The sequence below is a fragment of the Rattus norvegicus genome, chromosome 5 (genome assembly GCF_021556685.1).
Source record: "Rattus norvegicus strain SHRSP/BbbUtx chromosome 5, alternate assembly SHRSP_T2T, whole genome shotgun sequence".
NCBI classification, from domain to species: Eukaryota; Metazoa; Chordata; class Mammalia; order Rodentia; family Muridae; genus Rattus; species Rattus norvegicus.
Window position 1 is genome coordinate 10,114,936 of NC_141538.1, and position 23,965 is coordinate 10,138,900.

The following is a 23,965-nucleotide window of genomic DNA, read 5'->3' on the forward strand; positions in this document are numbered from 1 at the left end:
CTAGTCAGGGAGCATTTTGCTTATGGACATAAGAGGATTTAACCATACCTGTAGCAACGATTTTTGGAGGCAGATGTGATGCCAGGTAAACATGGACCTCTCAGAGCACAGCCTTGGTATCTGCATTCCCTTCTGAGAGAGGGAACTCAGGTTTTGAAAACAGCCTCATCCGTGGGACTTAAGCTTCTGATGGATGTGGTCGTCTTAGATTTTTCTATTTAGAGGGCAAATAAGTTGTTAGAGGCTCACCTTAATCTCTCATTTTTACAGACAAATCCATGGAATTTAGTTGAAATGCTTCGAGACAATGCATATGTCCAGATGACTTAACCGGTGACAATAATGGAAGGTGGCGTCTTTTTTCAGCCAACCTCATGCTTTTGTGCTGCCGTATGAAGGCCAACAAAGGCACTTCAGTGGGCCCCACTTTGTCTCCTGATAATCTCCCATCACGCACACATTAAGCCCCATTTGTGATTTTCTCATATTTCTAAATGAATGTTTTCCTGACAAGTCCTTTCTGTTGATTAAAACTGTCATGACTAAGTGGCCTTGAGATTTCTCAGCCTATGAATACACAGACAGGATTACAAATGAAAGCAAGGACATTTCCGCAAATATATTATGGCCACATTTTAATTAGGCATAAAGCATCAAGGATTCATCTTCTTACTTCTTTTAGAGAAGAGACAGAAAGAAATTAGATGAGATGACAGAATACAAAATTTAAGTGACTCCATTTATTCCTCAAGCCAGTAGGAATTAGGAAGATTAGAGAGGATTTAGGAAATAGTTTTTTTTCCTAACTCATTGGTCTCATAATCTCTTAGTCCGTGTGAAAAATACAAACCATTGCTTAATAGGCACTGTACCTAGAATCTCTCTCATCCATCTCTCACATAGCTCACTGACAGGGCTAATGGCAAGGGCACAGGTTGGGAGCATGCTTGACTGACATTCAGGTATCTTAGGAAATGCTATCTGTCCACTGCAGAGTGACAGTGTCTTCCCTCCCATGTCTCAGGGTGTTATAGCTAGCTGCCTTCCTTAGGTGTTCTAGAATAGTGCCCCACAAAAGCCAGTTCAAAGGGACTTAATCTCTTCTAGAGATCCCATTAGAGCATGCCTTTAATCTCAGAACTCAGGAGAAAGAGGCAGGGAGATCTCTGTGAATTCCAAGCCAGCCTTGTCTACATAGTGAGTTCCAGGCCACTCAGCCCCACACAGAGAGACGCTTTCAAAAACAACAGAGAAAAATGGGGGATCTTATTATGTTCTAAAGAAGATATGTTTAAAGTATTGAAAATACCTTCAACAAATATTTGTGACTCGTGTAGTATTCTGAGAGAGGGAAGGAGGGAAGGAGGGAGGGAGGGAGAGGGAGAGAGAGAGAGAGAAAGAGAGAGAGAGAAGCAAACAACATCAACAAAATCAGTCCCCATCCTTAGTCAGCTTAGAGTCTGGGTGTAGGCCAGTGACAATGTACACAAGTTGGGACAATATCTGGAGCTCGTTAAGCTGAGCCATGAATAAAGAAGCTAGAATAGACGACAGGACAAAATGCTGGAGGTAAGTGGACCTTGGTTTTATATAAAGTGGTCAGGACAGAGAAACCCTGAGAAGCTGTAATATGAGCAACGTTTTGAAAACTTGGAAGGAGAGGAGGAGCAAGTCGACACAGAGAAGGTAGATTGAAGAGCTGGCGTGGAAGCCAGTGCATAGGAAGATATATGATGGGTACAGCAGAAGCTGGCAACTGTAGTGGAAGGAGTGGGCATCAGAAGAGAGGGAGTAGAGACCAGAGAGGCTAGTAATAATATAGCACCTCCGGGAACCGTGACTTTTTTTGTCTCAGAAACAATAGGGTGCAATAGTGAAGCATAAGCAAAGGATCCTGTCGTTATCTTTCTTTCTGATACCTACAAAGAATGTTGTACAAAACAATTGCCACTCTTGTATCCCCTCCTACCTTGTATATGGTAAACACTTGGTAAACATTTCCTGAATGCATGAATGAAAATCCCAACGCATTCATGTGCACGACTCTGATCTATTGGGTGATAAAGTGCTTTACTGGAAGACTACTGTGCTTCATCAGCGACCAAGGAAGTTGGCATTCACTGGAAGCCTCAGGTACCTTATCTAGCTGCACTGTGAGCACAGTAGAACACGCCGAAGGCTCAACCACTATATTCTCCAGAGTAGTGGGAAGTTACTCGAAAGTATCTTTCTGTAGCTGGCATTGGTAACACATCTCTAACTACCTGTTCGTAAGTAGGAATCTAAAAAGTAAGATGGCGACCAGTAGACATCTTAAGAGTAAGATGGTGACCTTTTTGAGCTCCTCTCCATTTGTTACCATTTGATTCATTTTGTGTTTTGACATAGCCTCGGTTTGTTGAAGGATAGCCTATGTTCAAGTGACTTTTCAAGTGACATGTTAATGATTTCATTCCTGTTTTCTACCTCTGTTGATGCACATGTCTCTAGTGTCCCATTGTCCTCCTCCTGCAGGATCAGTACGAGATCTATCCTGGCACATTTGCACCCAATAGAGCTAGTGGGCACTTTTGTTTATTAAATTGGATGCTGATGATTTTTAAGTTTTTCTTTATCTATTTAGCTCTTCAAATGTTCTTAAAAAATAATTGCTCCTGATCTTTACTGACCCTGTGGTGCGGGAGTTAATTGAAGTATCATTTACATAAGGTGAAATGTGAAACAATTTTTCCTAATACTTTAAATATTTTGCTTCTAGAGTTCTGTGGATCTCAGTATATTTACCATGTCTACAACCATCACTACCACCTAATTCTAGAACATTAGCATCATCTATAAAAGGAATTCTAATCACATTCCAGTAAGGGTCTAAGGCAATGAATGACTCTATGTACAGTAAGACCGGTGGTTCCATGCTTACTTAGCTGGATCGTGGGTAAAATGTACCACATCAGGTAAGGCACTAGGAAATGCTGAATAAATGAGCTGGGGCTTTGAATCATTTTGTCAGGCCGATGGGCAGATTGTTCTTTCTCCCAGAACCCAGCAACCAGTATTCATCATAATGTCTTCTTGGATCCATTCCTGCAGTCGCATGATCAGTACTTCGTTCTTTATGTTTAATTATGCCCCATTGTATGGCTACACTATATTTTATTTATCCATTCCTCAGATGTTAGCTATTTGGGGTGTTTCTCCTTCAAGGATATGTAAGTAATGTTGACTTTTACATAGCTGTACATTTATCTTGGGCACACATGGGCAAGAACTAGGGTCTACTTGGCTCTGTTCTATTTTCTAAGAGATGGCCCACATGTGTGTTGTTGTTGGCACCACTGCATATCTTCATTCAGTGTGAGTGTTCATGTCTGTGCGTCCTCACCAGCACGCACTCTTTTACTTTAACGACAATTACCTTTCTAGTTTGTGGGAACTGACGACTCTGGTTTTGTTTTGTGGCTTCCGAGTGAGTACGATGTTGAACATGTTTTCATGCACCCACTGACTGTACATTTTCTTCAAAGAAATGTCCACCCAAACTCTTTTTTGATTTCTTTCCCTATTGAGTTAATTCTCAATCGAGTTACCACTGAGTTGCAGATTTCATTCTGTATTAAGCAAAAATAATTTGCAAATGTTTTTGCTCATTCTGTAAGTTTTATTTACATCTTCCTGGGAACACACTTATAAAACTAGTGTTTTTTTTTTAATCTTTTAATTTTGACAAGTCCCATTACTTTTTTCTGTTAGTGTTTGTTGTTTAGACTTTGTGTATGGGTTATTTTTTTGATTTTCAATTCTGTTTCATTGTTCTATAAGTCTGTACTTAAAAAGCACAGAATTGTTGAAGTACCATAGCTTTGAAACCTCCAAATTTGATCCAATTTTATACTTTGTTGTATTTATTCTAGGTTCTTTGAATTTCCATGGGTTTAAGAGCAGGGTGCCTGCCTCTGTTTAGAAAAGGTTGGTTGGAATTTTGGTTGCTGTGGTGGTTTGAATGAGAATGCCCTCCCCCCACTGGCTTGTATATTTGATGACTTGATCCCCATTTGGTAGAACTATTTGAGAAGGATTAAAGGCTGAGTCTTTGATGGAGGAGATGTGTGTCACTGGGAGTAAGCTTTGACATTTCAAAAACCCATGGCCTTCCAGGCTAGTTCTGTCAGCCTCCTACTTACAGATCAAGTTGTGAGCTCTCAGCTATTCTTGCCACCACGGCTGTGTTCTACCATCATGGCTCTGACCCTCTGAAACTATAAGCCCGATGAAACAGTTCCTTTTCTAACTGCCTTGATCATGGCAATGTCACAGCATTCGAGAAGTAACTAAGACTGAAGTCTGTTGCACTGACTCTGGATATCAGTCAGGGGTTGCTATTATCTGCACAGCATTCGTATTCCACTGACTGAGCTGTGTTGAAGTTTCTTATAATATTATTTGGTAGTGTTGGTGTTCTGGACTTGTCTTTCTGTGGATAAATTTATTCTTAGGCATATGTTCTTTCTTGATGCTACTGCAAGTGGGATATGTTAACATCATTTTGAGAAAATATTCAAGTCCAACCGTTTTGATGTTCAAAATTTATTACATTTATTTACTACAAGAGAGTGACAGATAGACAGACAGACAGACAGGCAGGCAGAGAGGCAGAGAGACAGAGAGACAGAGAGACAGAGACAGACAGAGGCTGCGTGCGCCACAGTACCTGAGTGGAGATTGGAGGGCAACTTTCAGTAGTTGGTTCTCTTTTCCTTCCTGGTGGGTCCCAGGGATAAAACTTAAGATATCGAACTTTCTGTCTTTACACACAAATCCATTTTGCCTGGCCTGTCAGAGTTTTGAAAACCAATACTTTAATGAAGTAAGCATTACTAAATCAACAAACCTAATACTTCAGTCCAATAAACCCTTAATTAGAATTTATCTAGGCAAGAAGAATGCAGTACTTAAGTGAAAACAGTTTTGTCTTTTTGTTTTGTTTGTCCCATAAAAATGTAAGTATTTACTTTCTTTTGAGTCCCCATGTTCTTTTAGAATGGCAGATCATAAATACACAGGGTGTGATGTTTCTGAGGCCTGGGAAATGCATTATGGGTAAAGAGGGCATCGGGGATAGGATGCCTGGGTTAAGAAGAAGGAACCAGAAACAGCTTTCTCATTCAAGCATGGCCTGCGTCTGTTCATACACGGTGAAGTTACAGATGAGTTTCAGGTAAAGTATGACTTATATCACTTAGTTAATTTGAAGCAGACACTACTGAGTAAGTTTAAACTTTGATACCAAATTTCAAAATATTCTGTGACTCTTAGGATACTTAAGGAATATTTGTGGTGAACATGGTTAGAGTCTTTAAAAAACTCATTGATTTCAAATTTATTTTTGGTAGTATTAGCAATCATGGAGGGCTGAGAAAGTGGATGAATCTATACATTACTCACAGTGCAAAGATGAGCTACCTTCTCCAGAAGCCCATAGTCTTGTAATCTCAGCATTAGGTAAATAGAGACAGACTCCTGGGGCTAACTGACCAGACATCTTAGCCTAGTTGGTGAGTTCTAGGCTAGTGAGAGGTCCTGTCAGAAAAAGAAAGGGAGGAAGGGAGGGAGGGAGGGAGAGGGACAGAGAGAGACAGATGGAGAGAGACCGAGAGAAGGTGAGAGAGACAGAGAGAGGGAAAAGAAAGGTAGTGTCTGAGGAAGGACCAGAGGCTGTTCTCTGTCTTCATAGACAAGTTCCCCCTCACACCCCAAAGTGAATGGAGAATTATTTAAGGACCAATTAAGTAAAAAGCAGACATGAAAACTACAGCCAGCAAAGACAGTGGTTGTGAAATGCACGGTGTGTAACCACTTGCCACATAGGCAAGCTGCAGAGGAAGATTCACTAAGCACAAAAAGACCTTGAAGGAGGAAGCAAGACCTTGTGTGTCAGCCAGCATAGTGTTGTGTTATTTTGAGTATGAGTCAGTGGATGAGTTCATCCTTCACAGATGAAGAGAAAGTTAGACTGGAATAAAGAAACGTTCGCTGAGATCAGCTGCCCAACTGCCTCCCTCACTGTTGTTGTTGTTGTTATTATTATTGTTAACCACACCTTTATGGGAAGTAGTTAAAGTTTGAAGCAAGTTCAGCTTGCCTTACAACTTTCATATGTTTCACCTGAACAGAGGATCAATAAAAAAACAAAAGTGCATTTTCCTCCAGAATCTGCTTCCATTTGGTAGAAGTAAACTCTCATCTCTGGTAGATTGACTGTGTAGGTCTCCCAGCATGCATGCACATGGCTGGCCTTGGCTGCCCTTGGCTGGCCTTGGCTGGCCTTGGCTGGCCTTGGCTGCCCTTGGCTGGCCTTGGCTGGCCTTGGCTGGTCAGGTCTGCGCACCCCAGTATTTTCCTTGGATCTTTCTGGCTATATGTCCACACACAATGTCCACTTCCTCCTTTTAGTCATTGAGACTATTCTGGTCCATATCTAGACCAAAATCTAGTTAGACAGTCTCTTTATTGCTAAACATAGAGGTTTTCTTTCTTTTTTCTCTTCATCTCAATTATGTAAGTCATTTACATACCTTTAACATGTAAACAGAGTAGAGTCCCCCCCTGCTCCCCCATCAATGACTGCATAATTCTTCCGTATGGACTAGAGTGAGGGGTTTTGTGGAAATTACGGTTCTCGTGGGTTTGTAGAGTATTGGATGGATAACTTAAGATTGCTTGAGTAAAGTGGAGAGCAGTTTGTAGCAATGGGAGTGCCTGTGAAAGCAGTGATCTTGAGGGGGTAGCTCTTTAGGGAATTTCTTCATTAGCCCTGCACAAATCGCTATTGTGGATGCTAGATGTCTTCATGGAAGAATTGGTCGTCAGAATGGCTTCAAGTGCCTCTTGTAGGTTCCATTCTGTTCTCCCTACACTTGGTCAGAGGTGTCCAATTATCTGGAATGCTCTACAGAAGGCACACCTGAAACAACAATGCTTTTCTTCTGACAGATCCTATCGCTTCGTCCTGCTCACACGCAGACCTGGTTAGTAGGTGGAGCCCAGAGCCGGGACTTGGTCTGGAAGTTAGCACGATGAGCTAGACCAGATTTCCCAAACACCAAGCCTGGACAAAAGGCAGCAGGAGTTGACTCGAGTTAATGGTTTTAATAAGTGTGTTACAGCATTATCTTAGCCTGGGTAGCTAGGAAGTAATTAAAATCGGACCATTGTATTTATTTAACATGCTTTAAAGGCACAATGATCGAGGTTTAATCCTCTGAACTAATCTGGCTACTTCCCAGCCCAAATCTGCATTTTATGGCTTTTTCTGCTCTAGCTGCTTTTCTGTGTGGAATTTTATCACAGCAATTGAAACCAAACTCAGAAATATCACATCTATCAATTAATCGGCTATCCAAAGGTTCATCGAAAATTCATACACAACGCAGAATTGCATGGAGCACTGGATAAGGGAATGACTTAGGCACCTTGAATTGTATTGTACCTTAGAAATAATGCTGCTTGGTGTTTGACAATAAACCTGGGAAGAGACTTGGCCTCTCTGAGCCTCATCTGCTTCTTTCTAAAGAAATGCGATAGCATAGCCAAGAATCTATTCTAGCGAGGATTAAAGGAGGTTTATACGTTGGAAAGATTAGCATGGCTGGAATAACAGTAACGGCTTAAAAATATTTAGTACTTCTTATAAATATGACCTGGATTTCATTTATATCTGAGTATAAGATCATACCAACAATGTTGAGGGTACCATTTTAGGAAATGATTGCTACAGGGTGATCGGATGTGAGCCACAATCACCATTTCTGTAGACATTTTTCTCATTGACTAAAATGAGCCTATAGGTTGTTTGTTTGTTGAAAATGTTGTATTAGTCATCTGCTTTTTCTTTACAAAATGTTGACGGGGATGTAAGAACAATTGACTTAAAGTAAGCAGTGTTGAAAGTTGGCTGAATGCCCTCTTCTAAGGGAGGAAAGAAACGGAGCTGAAAACACTAGCCTGGCATGCACAAAAGACAAATGCCATTGCAAGACAGGATTCATGTTTTTAGGATGAAGGTTAGAACCAGTGTTAAGCCCTTGGAGATCTTTGTTTCTTTCGGAACATTCTCCTTATAAGATGGATTCCTGGTTCACAGGAGAAGCGGTGATCTCTCCGAGAAATGCGTGTCTATCTGAGGGAGATTTGCAAGCCTCAACAGATGAGCATGTGAGGCACAATGCTGCCCTTCCACTTTAAACCATGTGCTTAAAAATAGAGAAGGATGAAGTCTACCAGAATGTTGCATGATTTAAAGTCAGAGTAAAAATGTACACATTGATAACCACAAATTTAATCTTCATGATAGAGTACCCTTTCTTTTTTTCCTTCAGAAGAGATGATAAGAATACATTTTATTTCCACAAAATACCCCCTTTATCAACCATTTAAATGACTTGTGTAGCAGCACACCCAGATCCACATATAGCTCAAGCTTCATTTATAAGTAATACTCTTTGCCTTTTGGTACAGCTTATTTTGAATATATTAAACCCTGTGAATATAATTTGTAAGATTATCATTCCTATTAAAGATATACATATGTAAGTGGATATAAAGAGAGTAAAGTGTGTCTATCCAAGTGGCAATCTATAATCAGAAAAAGTGTTCTTAAAAATTATTTATAATGTATGGGAAATGAGCCAAGACAAAGGATTTTGTAATTATTTAGAGGCATGTAACCATTGGGAACTGTAGTTCTTGGAGTGCTTCCATTTCTGTATGGATGCTGTAGCAATGTCCGGTTGTACTGTGCATTTAGTGTTCCCTTCAAGGATACAATGGCAAGGGCTTTGTTTCTTTTCCTTCTAGAGGGCCTTGTGAGTCAGTTGACCAAATGACATTTGTAGGTGACATACTTTTGTGGAGTACTGTTATTAATTACACTTTTCACATTTCGAATGGTGGTGAAATTGTCCGATTAACTTACGTTTAAGATAATTGTAATCGAGATTGATTTCTGTAAACCAGTCTTTATCTTATTCCTTTTATGAAAAACTTATTTTTTCTCACATAATATATCTTGATTATGTCCCCAACTCCTCTCAGTTTCTTCCCATCTTCTCTACCTTCTGGATCACTTCCTTTCTGTCTCTCTTTAGAAAGCAAACAGGCTTCTAAGGGGTAATTAAAATAAAATAAAACAAACCAAAAATATGCTCCTTAATCCCTTACTACAGAGTAACATATATAATCTCCCTAGAGAGTACTATATATCTAACATCTGTGTTTCTGTGGTCCGTACCTTGGTAATTATTGACTTAACAGCTAATATCTACAGATAAGTGAATACATTCTACGTTTGTCTTTCTGTGCCTGTGTTACCTCACTCAGGATGATTTTTCCTTATTTTCTTTAAAGCCAAGGAATAAATGTGTAAATGTACCACACTTTTCTTTTGTTCTTTTGTATCCATTCTGGTGGGGGACATCTAGATTTTTTTCAGAATTCTGGCTCTTATGAATAGAGCAGCAGTACGCATGTTCTGTGGTAGGGTGAAGCATATTGAGGTGTATGACTATGAATGGGATAACCAGATCTTGGGATAGACCCCATCTTCCTGAAAAATTCCACTCTGGTTTCCATAGTGGCTATACAAGTTTGCACTCCCACCAGCAATGAATTAGTGTTCCCCTCACTCCACATTCTCACCAGTGGGCGCAGCTACCCATGTTTTGTTGATCGTAGCCATTCTGATGGTTGTAAAAGGAAATCTCAAAGTAGTTTTGATTTGCATTTCCCTGGCGGATATAGATGTTGAACATTCCTTTAAGTGCCTCTCAGCCATTTGAGTGTTCTCTCTTAATTATTCTTTGATCTGCACCCCATTTTTAAAAATTGGTTGTTTCCTTGATATCTAGCTTCTTGAGTTCTTTAAATATTTTGGATAACAAATAGGATGTGGAGTTGGTAAGAGCCTTTTCTTATTCTGTAGACTGCCACTTTGTCTTATTGATGGAGTCTTTGCCTTACCGAAGTTCTTCAGTTTCATAAAGTCCTGTGCATTGTTGATATCAGTGCTTGTGATGTTGGTGTTCTGCTCAAAAGCTCTCCCATGTGCCAGTGTGTTCAAGTCTATTCCCCACATTCTCTTCTATCGGATTCAGTGTTTCTGGCCTTAAGTCAAGGTCTTGATCCACTTGGATTTGGGTTTTGTGCAGAATGATATGTATCTATTTATGTATTCTTCTATATGCTAACATTCAGTTTGACCAGCATCATTTGTTGAAGACATTGCCTTTTTTCTCCAGTGTGTATTTCTGGATTATTTATAAAATATCAGGTATCTGTAGATGTAGGATTTATATGTAGGAATTCAATTAGACTCCATTGATCAATGTGTTTCATTTGTGTCAATACCATATTGTTTTAGTTACTATAACTCTGTATTACAACTTAAAATTAGAAATAGTAATACCTCCCACAGTTCTTTTATTTTTTTTTTTACTCAGGAGTTTTAAAAAGCTATCCTAGGTTTTTTTTTTTATGTTTTAAAAAGATAGTAGAAAACGGTCTTTTAAGATCTGTGAAGAACTGTGTTTGGATTTATATTGGGGTTGTGTTGAATCTGGAGATAATTTTAGGATGGCCAATTTTTTAAAGATATTCATCCTGGTGATCCATGATACAGAATATCTTTCCATCTTTTGATACCTTCTTAAATTTCTCTCTTCAAAGACTTGAAGTTTTTATTATACAAGTCTTTCACTTGCTTGGTTAGAATTTCCCAAAGATATTCTATATTATTTGAGGCTATGCGAAAGGCGCTATTTCCCTGATTTCTTTTTCAGATCATTTGTCATTTGAATAAAGGAGGGCTACTCGTTTTTATGAGTTCATTTTTTATCCAGCTATTTTACTGAAAGTTTTTTTATCAGCTGAAGGAGTTTCCCAGTGGAATTTTTAGGGTTATTCATCTATGTGATCATATCATCTGCAAATAAAGATACTTTGACTTCTTTCTTTCCAATTTATATCCCCTTGATCTCCTTCAGGTTCCTATTGCTCTCACAAAAACTTCAAGCACTATATTGAATCAGCATGGAGAAAGAGGACAGCCTTGTCTTTTTTCTAATTTTATTGGAATTGCTTTGAGTTTCTCTCCATTAAGTTGATGTTCACTATAGACTTACTTTTATTATGTTTAGGTATGTCTCTTGTATCCCCAATCTCTCCAGGACTTTTATCACAAAAGTTTGTTAGATTTTCTCAAAGGCCTTTACTACGTCTAATGAGATGATCATATGATTTTTGTCTTTCTGTTTGTTTATATGATGGGTTACATTTGTCAATTGACTTACGTTGAATCACCCTAGCATCTCCAGGATGTACCATACTTGGTCATCGCGTACGATCTTTTTGGTGCATTCTTGAATTCAGTTTGCAGATATTTTATTGAGAATTTTGCACAGGAAATTGGTCTGTAATTGTTTTTCTTTGTTGGGTCTCTTTGTGGTTTGTGTATCAGGATAACTGTGACCTCATAAAATGAGTTGAAAGTGTTTCCTCTGTTTCCGCTTTGTAGAATGATTTGAGGAGTGTTGCATTAACTTTTCTTTGAAAGTCTAATAGAATTCTTTACCAAAATCATCTGACCCTCAGCTTTTGTTTTTTTAGGAGGTTTTTAATGAAATTTTCTATTTCATTAGGGTTTATATGTTTAAATGGCTTATCTGATCTTGATTTAACTTTGGTCAGTTGTATGTATCAAGAAAAGTATCAGTTACTTTTAGATTCTCCAATTTGGTGGAGTACAGGTTTTTAAAGTATGTTGCTATGGTTCCCTGGATTGTTGCTATGGTTCCCTGGATTGTTGCTATGGTTCCCTGTATTGTTGCTATGGTTCCCTGGATTGTTGCTATGGTTCCCTGGATTGTTGCTATGGTTCCCTGGATTTCCTTGGTGTTGGTTATTATGTCCCCCCTCATCTCTAATTTTGTAAATTTGGATATTTTTCTTTCCACCTTTTAGTCAATCTTATTTATTTTCTCCAAGAATAAAGACTTTGTTTCATTGATTCTTTGTACACACACACGCGCACACACACACACACACACACACACACACACACACACCTCTTATCTGTTTGTTTGTTTGTTTCTATTTTATTGATTTCAGCACTGAGTTTGGTAATATCATTCTGTCAACTCCTTTTAGTTGTGGTTTCTTCTGTTTTGTTCTAGGGCTTTCAGGTGTTCTACTAAGTTGCTATTATGGCACCTCTCTACTTGTTTTTGTTTTCTTATTTAGGTACTTAGTACCTCTTAGAACTGGCTTCATTGTGTCCCATAAGTTTGTGTAAGTTGTATAATTTTTTTCATTCGATTCTAGAAAGTCTTTAATTTCTTTCTAAACCCATTTTTCATTTAGTAGTGAGTTGTTCAGATTCTATGATTTTTTAGCTTTCTGCTGTTTTAATTATTGATATTCAGCTATAATCCGCGGTGGTCAAATAAGATGGAGGGCATTATTTCCATTTTCTTGTATGTGTTGAAACTTGCTTTTAAAGTCCAAGTATGTGGTCAGTTTTGAGAAAGTTCGACAAGGTGCTGAGGAGAAGATAATTTGTGTTTGGGTGAAATGTTCTCTAAATATCCATTGGGTGCATTTGGCTTATAACTGCAGCTAGATTCTGCATTTCTTTGTTTAGTTTTTGTAGGAATGACCTGTCTATGGGCAAAAGTGGGGTATTGAAATCTCCCATTATCACTGTGTAAGTTTCAATAAGTAATTTAAGCTTTAGTAGTGTTTATTTTATAAATCTTGTTCCCTCGTGTTTGGGGTACAGGTGTTAAGAATTGAATGTCCTCTTGGAGGGTTATCCTGATGATGAGTATATAACATCCTTCTCTATCTCTTCTGACCAGTTTTGGTTTGAAGTAAATTTTGTCAGGGATTAGAATAGCTACACCAGTTTGTTCCTTAAGTCCATTTGCTTGGAATACCCTTTTCCATCATTTAGCCCAAGATGATGTCTATCCTTGATGTTAAGATGTGTTTCTTAGATGGGGAGATACGGTGTCCAATATTTGCATCCATTTGTTGGTTAGGAAGTGTGCTTTCCTTCTTCCCTTTTTTCATTTTGCTGGTCTAGGATATTTTATTCCCTGTGTTTTCTTAGGTGTAGTTGGCCTCTTTGTGTTGGAGTTTCCCTTCTAGCACCTTCTGTAAGGCTGGATTTGTAGGTATATATTGCTTAAATTTTATTTTACCATTGAATGCCTTCTTTTCTTCATCTATGGTGATTGTAAATTTTCCTGGATACAGTAGCCTGACTGGCATCTATGGTCTCTTAGAGTCTATAGCACATCTCTCCTGACTTTTAAAGCCTCCAATGAGAAGTCAGGTGTAATTCTAATAGGTTTGCCTTTATATGTTATTTGATCTTTTTTCCTTTGCAGCTTTTAATATTATTTCTCTGTTCTATAAGTTTAGTGTTTTGATTAGTATGTGCTGAGGGGACTTTCTTTTCTGGTTCAATCTACTTGGTGTTTGTATATTTCTTATACCTTGATAGGCATCTCCCTCTTTAGGTTAAGGAGTGTTCTTCTATGATTTTGCGGAAAATATTTTCTATGTCTTTGACCTGGGTTTCTTCTCCCTCTTCTATTCCTATTATTCCTAGATTTTTGTCTCTTCATAGTGTCCCAGAGTTCCTGGATGTTTCGTTCCCCAATTTTTTAGATTTGACATCTTCTTTGACTCAGTTGTGCTTTTCTATTATCACTTCAATGCCTAAGACTCTCTTTCGGTCTCTTATATTATGTTGGGGAAGCTTGCCTCTCAGGTTCCTGTTCAACTTCCTAAGTTTTTATTTTCAGATTCCTGTCTGTTTGAGTTTTCCTTATTGCTTCTATTTCCACTTTCAGGTCTTGGATTGTTTAATTAGTCTTCTTCCATTGTTTGTTTCATAGATTTCTTTAAGAGATTTTTCTTTTCCTTTCCTCTTTAAGGACCTCTGTCACATTCATACAGACTATTTTAATCTCTTTTTCTCACATTTCAACTATGTTGCAATTGCCTGCTGTAGAAAGATTGTTAGACTCCAGGGGACACATATGGCTGTTATTGATTGTGTTTTAAAGCTGGTATCTAGGCTTCTGGGATTGGGAAGATTATAATTCTTAGTGAGTTTTTTTCCCTTGGTTTCTGTTGCCATCTCTGATTCTTAAAATGTTGTGTCTGTGTCTTGATTGGTAATGCATTGTTCTGGGATCCTGATGTGTGTCACCACTGGGGTTCCAGGTAAAATGTGTTTCTGGGTATTTAAAGCTGACACTTAAATTGTATGGGATGGGGGAGAAACTTAGGGGGTGCTTAGGGACTTAGGGACGGGGGGAGAAAGGCAAGGTGTTCCACCAGTATCTGTTTTGTCCCTTGGGCATGGTGACAGAGAATAAGGATAAATAAGTCACAATAACAACAACAACAACAACAACAACAACAACAAAATCTCTGATGTGACTGGGGGGTTGGATTTGGGGGACTGGAGGGAGAGGTCAAGATCTGAAACAAGCCTACTTGCTTTCCTGGTCAGAGTGACCTGTGGGGTCCTGGGAAATCTCTACTGGAGCTGAAGGCTGAGTTAAAGCAATAAGGTCAGGAGAGGAAATTAGGAGGGGAATGTCTCCGAAATCCACTAGAGATGGATGAGGGATGGGAAGGTAGACAAAACTGGTTGACTGCTGCTGAGCTAGGGTTGAGACTAGGGGATTGGATCTGTGGAAATAGAGAGAGAGATCTTGAAAATATTCTTATTCAATCCTGCCTAACACACACAGACATACACACACACACACACACACACACACACACACACACACAGAGAGAGAGAGAGAGAGAGAGAGAGAGAGAGAGAGAAACAGAGAGAGACAGATAGAGACAGAGACAGAGACAGACAGTGACAGACAGAGATGGAGACAGACAGTGACAGACAGACAGGCATAGGCACAGGCACAGGCACAGGCACAGGCACAGGCACAGGCACAGGCACAGGCACAGATACAGACACAGACACAGAGGAGAGAGAGAGAAACTTCTTCTTTAGAAGATCTACTCTATAAAGGTGTGCCTATAACAAGTTGAAGGTTTTCAAAAGTTATTAGTATAATTTACTTTGGAATAACAGTAAAACTGTAAAAATAGTCTATACATTGAAGCTAGATAAATTTTGCATTATACCTATGTAAAATAGTTTTCCCAGAACTAATTAAGCTAAGTATAGAGAGCCACATATGCATATACACATACATGGGTATTTCTACATATACATATAAGTACTCATATACACATTACATTTTGATGACTGTCCACAAACCTTGCTGAAATTGTATATCTACATGTCAGTATATATTCATCAGTCCATGTTAGGATTTACTTTTTACAACAAACTTGAAAACAAAACATGCATCTTTCATTCCCACTGCTCATTTTAAAGCCCTGTTGTGTAACACTTCCTTTCTATTTGTCTTCCTATTATCTAAATGAACTGTATTATGACCCTTTCCCCAGAGTGAGAGGCAATTTGGAATCTCTTATAATTGAGTCCTGGGAGTCCTATGAAATGTCAGTTTTATTGTGAGCATTGCTGTTCCCTGAGGCTTGAACCAGTACTACCAAACACAAAAGCTGAACTGCACATCATTTGAGAACTGCTAATATCTCAAGATGAGTTAAGTAAAAGCATTAAACTTTTAAAAGATGTGGGAAAATAAACAGAAATGTCTGGAGGGATATATTTTCTCCCATTTCCTTTTTAAAATATACCAACACTTTAGCTAGAATAAAAGATAAATCCTGTTTCTTTCTTTATGGGTAAATGATCAACTGTGGTAGACTTGGCTTGTTTGTCTTTTCACTGATGCATACAACATTTAGCTATTTATTACAGAGGTCATATTATTACATAATATTCCCCTGGCTCTCAACATATAAAACATTTGAGAGAAAAACTCTCAGCTATACTTCCTATATGACTAATATTTCATAAATATTGTTTTTAAAAATCTTTCTTTCACCAGTGTGGCACATCCTATTAACACATTAGTCATTGAAGACAAGACACTCAGCTTCCTGGTATCTCTTTATAGATGAACACTCAGACTCTTGCAGTGCTCAAAGCGGGTTCCGTCTTACTAATGAAATTCATACCTGGATTCTAAGTTGTATCAGAGGGATGTCTTTATTTCTCCTGGGCAAGAGAAGAAATGAAAAGGATGCAGGAGTATGTACTTGCTTTTCCAAAGTCTCAGATTTTACAGGAAATCTGAGGAGAAAAAGAAAGAGCAAATCATTTGAATCCAAATACACCCTTCGCCTTTCATTTTGTTAGAGAGAGAATGCATACCAACTAGACACAGGCAAAGGAAAATACTTTCCCAATATCAACTAAGATCATGCTTTTCTTCTTCTTAACTCTGGCAACTAGAAGAGGAGATTGTTGAAAAAATGTTCTCATAGCTCAGGCAAGCAAAGGTCTTAATGAACAGTCAAACTTCTAGAAGGGTGGCAGCTGGCTCAACCAGTGACCTTAGGTCCAAAATTCTATCATTCCAATATCTTGGGTCTGATAACCTTTCATTTCTCTGCCTTCTTTTTTTTTTTTTTTTATTATTAACTTGAGTATTTCTTATATACATTTCAAGTGTTATTCCCTTTCCCGGTTTCTGGGCAAAATCCCCCTCCCCCCTCCCCTTCCTTATGGGTGTTCCCCTCCCAACCCTCCCCCCATTGCCGCCCTCCCCCCATAGTCTAGTTCACTGGGGGTTCAGTCTTAGCAGGACCCAGGGCTTCCCTTTCCACTGGTGCTCTTACTAGGATATTCATTGCTACCTATGGGGTCAGAGTCCAGGGTCAGTCCATATATAGTCTTTAGGTAGTGGCTTAGTCCCTGGAAGCTCTGGTTGCTTGACATTGTTGTACTTTTGGGGTCTCGAGCCCCTTCAAGCTCTTCCAGTTCTTTCTCTGATTCCTTCAACGGGGGACCTATTCTCAGCTCAGTGGTTTGCTGCTGGCATTCGCCTCTGTATTTGCTGTATTCTGGCTGTGTCTCTCAGGAGCGATCTACATCCGGCTCCTGTCGGCCTGCACTTCTTTGCTTCATCCATCTTGTCCAATTGGGTGGCTGTATATGTATGGGCCACCTGTGGGGCAGGCTCTGAATGGGTGTTCCTTCAGTCTCTGTTTTAATCTTTGCCTCTCCCTTCCCAGCCAAGGGTATTCTTTTTCCTCATTTAAAGAAGGAGTGAAGCATTCACATTTTGATCATCCGTCTTGAGTTTCGTTTGTTCTAAGCATCTAGGGTAATTCAAGCATTTGGGCTAATAGCCACTTATCAATGAGTGCATACCATGTATGTCTTTCTGTGATTGGGTTAGCTCACTCAGGATGATATTTTCCAGTTCCAACCATTTGCCTACGAATTTCATAGACTCGTTGTTTTTGATAGCTGAGTAATATTCCATTGTGTAGATGTACCACATTTTCTGTATCCATTCCTCTGTTGAAGGGCATCTCGGTTCTTTCCATTTTCTGGCTATTATAAATAAGGCTGCGATGAACATAGTGGAGCACGTGTCTCTTTTATATGTTGAGGCATCTTTTGGGTATATGCCCAAGAGAGGTATAGCTGGATCCTCAGGCAGTTCAATGTCCAATTTTCTGAGGAACCTCCAGACTGCTTTCCAGAATGGTTTTACCAGTCTGCAATCCCACCAACAATGGAGGAGTGTTCCTCTTTCTCCACATCCTCGCCAGCATCTGCTGTCACCTGAGTTTTTGATCTTAGCCATTCTCACTGGTGTGAGGTGAAATCTCAGGGTTGTTTTGATTTGCATTTCCCTTATGACTAAAGATGTTGAACATTTCTTTAGGTGTTTCTCAGCCATTCGGCATTCCTCAGCTGTGAATTCTTTGTTTAGCTCTGAACCCCATTTTTTAATAGGGTTATTTGTTTCCCTGCGGTCTAACTTCTTGAGTTCTTTGTATATTTTGGATATAAGGCCTCTATCTGTTGTAGGATTGGTAAAGATCTTTTCCCAATCTGTTGGTTGCCGTTTTGTCCTAACCACCGTGTCCTTTGCCTTACAGAAGCTTTGCAGTTTTATGAGATCCCATTTGTCGATTCTTGATCTTAGAGCATAAGCCATTGGTGTTTTGTTCAGGAAATTTTTTCCAGTGCCCATGTGTTCCAGATGCTTCCCTAGTTTTTCTTCTATTAGTTTGAGTGTGTCTGGTTTGATGTGGAGGTCCTTGATCCACTTGGACTTAAGCTTTGTACAGGGTGATAAGCATGGATCGATCTGCATTCTTCTACATGTTGCCCTCCAGTTGAACCAGCACCATTTGCTGAAAATGCTATCTTTTTTCCATTGGATGGTTTTGGCTCCTTTGTCAAAAATCAAGTGACCATAGGTGTGTGGGTTCATTTCTGGGTCTTCAATTCTATTCCATTGGTCTATCTGTCTGTCTCTGTACCAATACCATGCAGTTTTTATCACTATTGCTCTGTAATACTGCTTGAGTTCAGGGATAGTGATTCCCCCTGAAGTCCTTTTATTGTTGAGGATAGCTTTAGCTATCCTGGGTTTTTTGTTATTCCAGATGAATTTGCAAATTGTTCTGTCTAACTCTTTGAAGAATTGGATTGGTATTTTGATGGGGATTGCATTGAATCTGTAGATTGCTTTTGGTAAAATGGCCATTTTTACTATATTAATCCTGCCAATCCATGAGCATGGGAGATCTTTCCATCTTCTGAGGTCTTCTTCAATTTCTTTCCTCAGTGTCTTGAAGTTCTTATTATACAGATCTTTTACTCGCTTGGTTAAAGTCACACCGAGGTACTTTATATTATTTGGGTCTATTATGAAGGGTGTCGTTTCCCTAATTTCTTTCTCGGCTTGTTTCTCTTTTGTATAGAGGAAGGCAACTGATTTATTTGAGTTAATTTTATACCCAGCCACTTTGCTGAAGTTGTTTATCAGCTTTAGTAGTTCTCTGGTGGAACTTTTGGGATCACTTAAATATACTATCATGTCATCTGCAAATAGTGATATTTTGACTTCTTCTTTTCCGATCTGTATCCCCTTGATCTCCTTTTGTTGTCTGATTGCTCTGGCTAGAACTTCAAGAACTATATTGAATAAGTAGGGAGAGAGTGGGCAGCCTTGTCTAGTCCCTGATTTTAGTGGGATTGCTTCGAGTTTCTCTCCATTTAGTTTAATGTTAGCAACTGGTTTGCTGTATATGGCTTTTACTATGTTTAGGTATGGGCCTTGAATTCCTATTCTTTCCAGGACTTTTATCATGAAGGGGTGTTGAATTTTGTCAAATGCTTTCTCAGCATCTAATGAAATGATCATGTGGTTTTGTTCTTTCAGTTTGTTTATATGATGGATCACGTTGATGGTTTTCCGTATATTAAACCATCCCTGCATGCCTGGGATGAAGCCTACTTGATCATGGTGGATGATTGTTTTGATGTGCTCTTGAATTCGGTTTGCCAGAATTTTATTGAGTATTTTTGCGTCGATATTCATAAGGGAAATTGGTCTGAAGTTCTCTTTCTTTGTTGTGTCTTTGTGTGGTTTAGGTATAAGAGTAATTGTGGCTTCGTAGAAGGAATTCGGTAGTGCTCCATCTGTTTCAATTTTGTGGAATAGTTTGGATAATATTGGTATGAGGTCTTCTATGAAGGTTTGATAGAATTCTGCACTAAACCCGTCTGGACCTGGGCTCTTTTTGGTTGGAAGACCTTTAATGACTGCTTCTATTTCCTTAGGAGTTATGGGGTTGTTTAACTGGTTTATCTGTTCCTGATTTAACTTCGATACCTGGTATCTGTCTAGGAAATTGTCCATTTCCTGAAGATTTTCAAATTTTGTTGAATATAGGTTTTTATAGTAAGATCTGATGATTTTTTGAATTTCCTCTGAATCTGTAGTTATGTCTCCCTTTTCATTTCTAATTTTGTTAATTTGGACGCACTCTCTGTGTCCTCTCGTTAGTCTGGCTAAGGGTTTATCTATCTTGTTGATTTTCTCAAAGAACCAACTTTTGGTTCTGTTGATTCTTTCTATGGTCCTTTTTGTTTCTACTTGGTTGATTTCAGCTCTGAGTTTGATTATTTCCTGCCTTCTACTCCTCCTGGGTGTATTTGCTTCTTTTTGTTCTAGAGCTTTTAGGTGTGCTGTCAAGCTGCTGACATATGCTCTTTCCTGTTTCTTTCTGCAGGCACTCAGCGCTATGAGTTTTCCTCTTAGCACAGCTTTCATTGTGTCCCATAAGTTTGGGTATGTTGTATCTTCATTTTCATTAAATTCTAAAAAGTTTTTAATTTCTTTCTTTATTTCTTCCTTGACCAGGTTATCATTGAGTAGAGCATTGTTCAATTTCCACGTATATGTGGGCATTCTTCCCTTATTGTTATTGAAGACCAGATTTAGGCCGTGGTGGTCCGATAGCATGCATGGGATTATCTCTATCTTTCTGTACCTGTTGACGCCCGTTTTTTGACCAATTATATGGTCAATTTTGGAGAAAGTACCATGAGGAGCTGAGAAGAAGGTATATCCTTTTGCTTTAGGATAGAATGTTCTATAAATATCCGTTAAGTCCATTTGGCTCATGACTTCTCTTAGTCTGTCGACATCACTGTTTAATTTCTGTTTCCATGATCTGTCCATTGATGAGAGTGGGGTGTTGAAGTCTCCCACTATTATTGTGTGAGGTGCAATGTGTGCTTTGAGCTTTAGTAAGGTTTCTTTTACATATGTAGGTGCCCTTGTATTTGGGGCATAGATATTTAGGATTGAGAGTTCATCTTGGTGGATTTTTCCTTTGATGAATATGAAGTGTCCTTCCTTATCTTTTTTGATGACTTTTAGTTGGAAATTGATTTTATTTGATATTAGAATGGCTACTCCAGCTTGCTTCTTCTGACCATTTGCTTGGAAAGTTGTTTTCCAGCCTTTCACTCTGAGGTAGTGTCTGTCTTTGTCTCTGAGGTGTGTTTCCTGTAGGCAGCAGAATGCAGGGTCCTCATTGCGTATCCAGTTTGTTAATCTATGTCTTTTTATTGGGGAGTTGAGGCCATTGATATTGAGAGATATTAAGGAATAGTGATTATTGCTTCCCTTTATATTCATATTTGGATGTGAGGTTATGTTTGTGTGCTTTCATTCTCTTTGTTTTGTTGCCAAGACGATTAGTTTCTTGCTTCTTCTAGGGTATAGCTTGCCTCCTTATGTTGGGCTTTACCATTTATTATCCTTTGTAGTGCTGGATTTGTAGAAAGATATTGTGTAAATTTGGTTTTGTCATGGAATATCTTGGTTTCTCCATCAATGTTAATTGAGAGTTTTGCTGGATACAGTAACCTGGGCTGGCATTTGTGTTCTCTTAGGGTCTGTATGACATCAGTCCAGGATCTTCTGGCCTTCATAGTTTCTGGCGAGAAGTCTGGTGTGATTCTGATAGGTCTCCCTTTATATGTTACTTGACCTTTTTCCCTTACTGCTTTTAATATTCTTTCTTTATTTTGTGCGTTTGGTGTTTTGACAATTATGTGACGGGAGGTGTTTCTTTTCTGGTCCAATCTATTTGGAGTTCTGTAGGCTTCTTGTATGTCTATGGGTATCTCTTTTTTTAGGTTAGGGAAGTTTTCTTCTATGATTTTGTTGAAGATATTTACTGGTCCTTTGAGCTGGGAGTCTTCACTCTCTTCTATACCTATTATCCTTAGGTTTGATCTTCTCATTGAGTCCTGGATTTCCTGTATGTTTTGGACCAGTAGCTTTTTCCGCTTTACATTATCTTTGACAGTTGAGTCAATGATTTCTATGGAATCTTCTGCTCCTGAGATTCTCTCTTCCATCTCTTGTATTCTGTTGGTGAGGCTTGTATCTACAGCTCCTTGTCTCTTCTTTTGGTTTTCTATATCCAGGGTTGTTTCCATGTGTTCTTTCTTGATTGCTTCTATTTCCATTTTTAATTCCTTCAACTGTTTGATTGTGTTTTCCTGGAATTCTTTCAGGGATTTTTGCGATTCCTCTCTGTAGGCTTTTACTTGTTTATTAATGTTTTCCTGTGCTTCCCTAAGTGTGTTCATGTCTTTCTTGAAGTCCTCCAGCATCATGATCAAATATGATTTTGTAACTAGATCTTGCTTTTCTGGTGTGTTTGGATATTCCATGTTTGTTTTGGTGGGAGAATTGGGCTCCGATGATGGCATGTAGTCTTGGTTTCTGTTGCTTGGGTTCCTGCGCTTGCCTCTCGCCATCAGATTATCTCTAGTGTTACTTTGTTCTGCTATTTCTGACAGTGGCTAGACTGTCCTATAAGCCTGTGTGACAGGAGTGCTGTAGACCTGTTTTCCTCTCTTTCAGTCAGTTATGGGGACAGAGTGTTCTGCTTTCTGGCGTGTAGTTTTTCCTCTCTACAGGTCTTCAGCTGTTCCTGTGGGCCTGTGTCTTGAGTTCACCAGGCAGCTTTCTTGCAGCAGAAAATTTGGTCTTACCTGTGGTCCCGAGGCTCAGGTTCGCTCGTGGGGTGCTGCCCACGGGCTCTCTGCAGGGGCAGCAACCAGGAAGACCTGTGCCGCCCCTTCCGGGAACTTCAGTGCACCAGGGTTCCAGATGGTCTTTGGCTTTTTCCTCTGGCGTCCGAGATGTGTGTGCAGGGAGCAGTCACTTCTGGTTTCCCAGGCTTGTCTGCCTCTCTGAAGGTTTAGCTCTCCCTCCCACGGGATTTGGGTGCAGAGAACTGTTTATCCGGTCTGTTTCTTTCAGGTTCCGGCGGTGTCTCAGGCACAGGGGTCCTGCCGCTCCTGGGCCCTTCCCCACGGGAGCCCAGAGGCCTTATACAGTTTCCTCTTGGGCCAGGGATGTGGGCAGGGGTGAGCAGAGTTGGTGGTCTCTTCCGCTCTGCAGCCTCAGGAGTGCACACCTGACCAGGTGGTTGGGTCTCTCTCTCACCGGGTCTTGGAGCAGAGAGCTGCTGCGGGCCGGGATCCGCGGGTGTGGGACTTCCGGTAAACACAGAACGTGCCCGGTCCTAGAGAAATTCTGCTTTCCTGTGTCCCAAGCTCACCAGGCAGCTTTCTTGCAGCAGAAAATTTGGTCTTACCTGTGGTCCCGAGGCTCAGGTTCGCTCGTGGGGTGCTCCCCACGGGCTCTCTGCAGCGGCAGCAACCAGGAAGCTCTGCCTTCTTTTTAATGCAAATAATCCAGAGAAAATGTCATTGGTTAAATCTAGATTATGAATCTATACTGATACCTATCAGTTATGGCCGAGAGGAAGACCAAAAGCACAGATATGATAGATATTTGAGACTTATGTTTGTATATATGGCTGATTCCTGTGAGTGGAGATGCACCCAATTGGTACCTAGCCAAGTCCAATGTACTATGGATAGTATGAAAATCACTGTACAGTATACACATATACCCAAGCTCATGGTCATATACACACATGACATACACACGCACACACACACATACAAGGCCATACACACTCACACACACACACACAAAGGATGTCAGCTTTCAAGGAAAAAATGTTGTTTGGCTGAGGTGTCATATTTAAGGCTGTGGGAAGTATTGATGTATATCGGATGTCTACATCAGATAAGCACAGTGCACGCATCGTTTCATTTGATCTCACAGCACTGTGAATGAGTACTTTCTGGGAGAAGCAAAGAATTAGTGAGGTTGTACATCACACATTAGCTATGTGGGCAGGTGAGGCCTTTGGCTGGGACAGTCTGTGAATTAAAACAAAGATACTTTCCCAATAGAAGAAACACCCAGTCCTCATTCCCACTGAAACATGCCTATATGTCTACAGCTTTTCTCTCTCCTAACACTTGAGCGACTAGGGAGTAGATTCTCCTACTTAAGTTTTTGGTATATGTATCTGACACATA

The 23,965-nt window shown here is 39.6% G+C and overlaps 1 protein-coding gene across 4 annotated transcripts in view; it reads left to right on the forward strand.

Moving 5' to 3' along the window:
- The window catches only part of Eya1 (EYA transcriptional coactivator and phosphatase 1), a 308,446-nt gene that overhangs the window by 60,282 nt on the left and 224,199 nt on the right, over nt 1-23,965 (forward strand). The window lies entirely within an intron of this gene.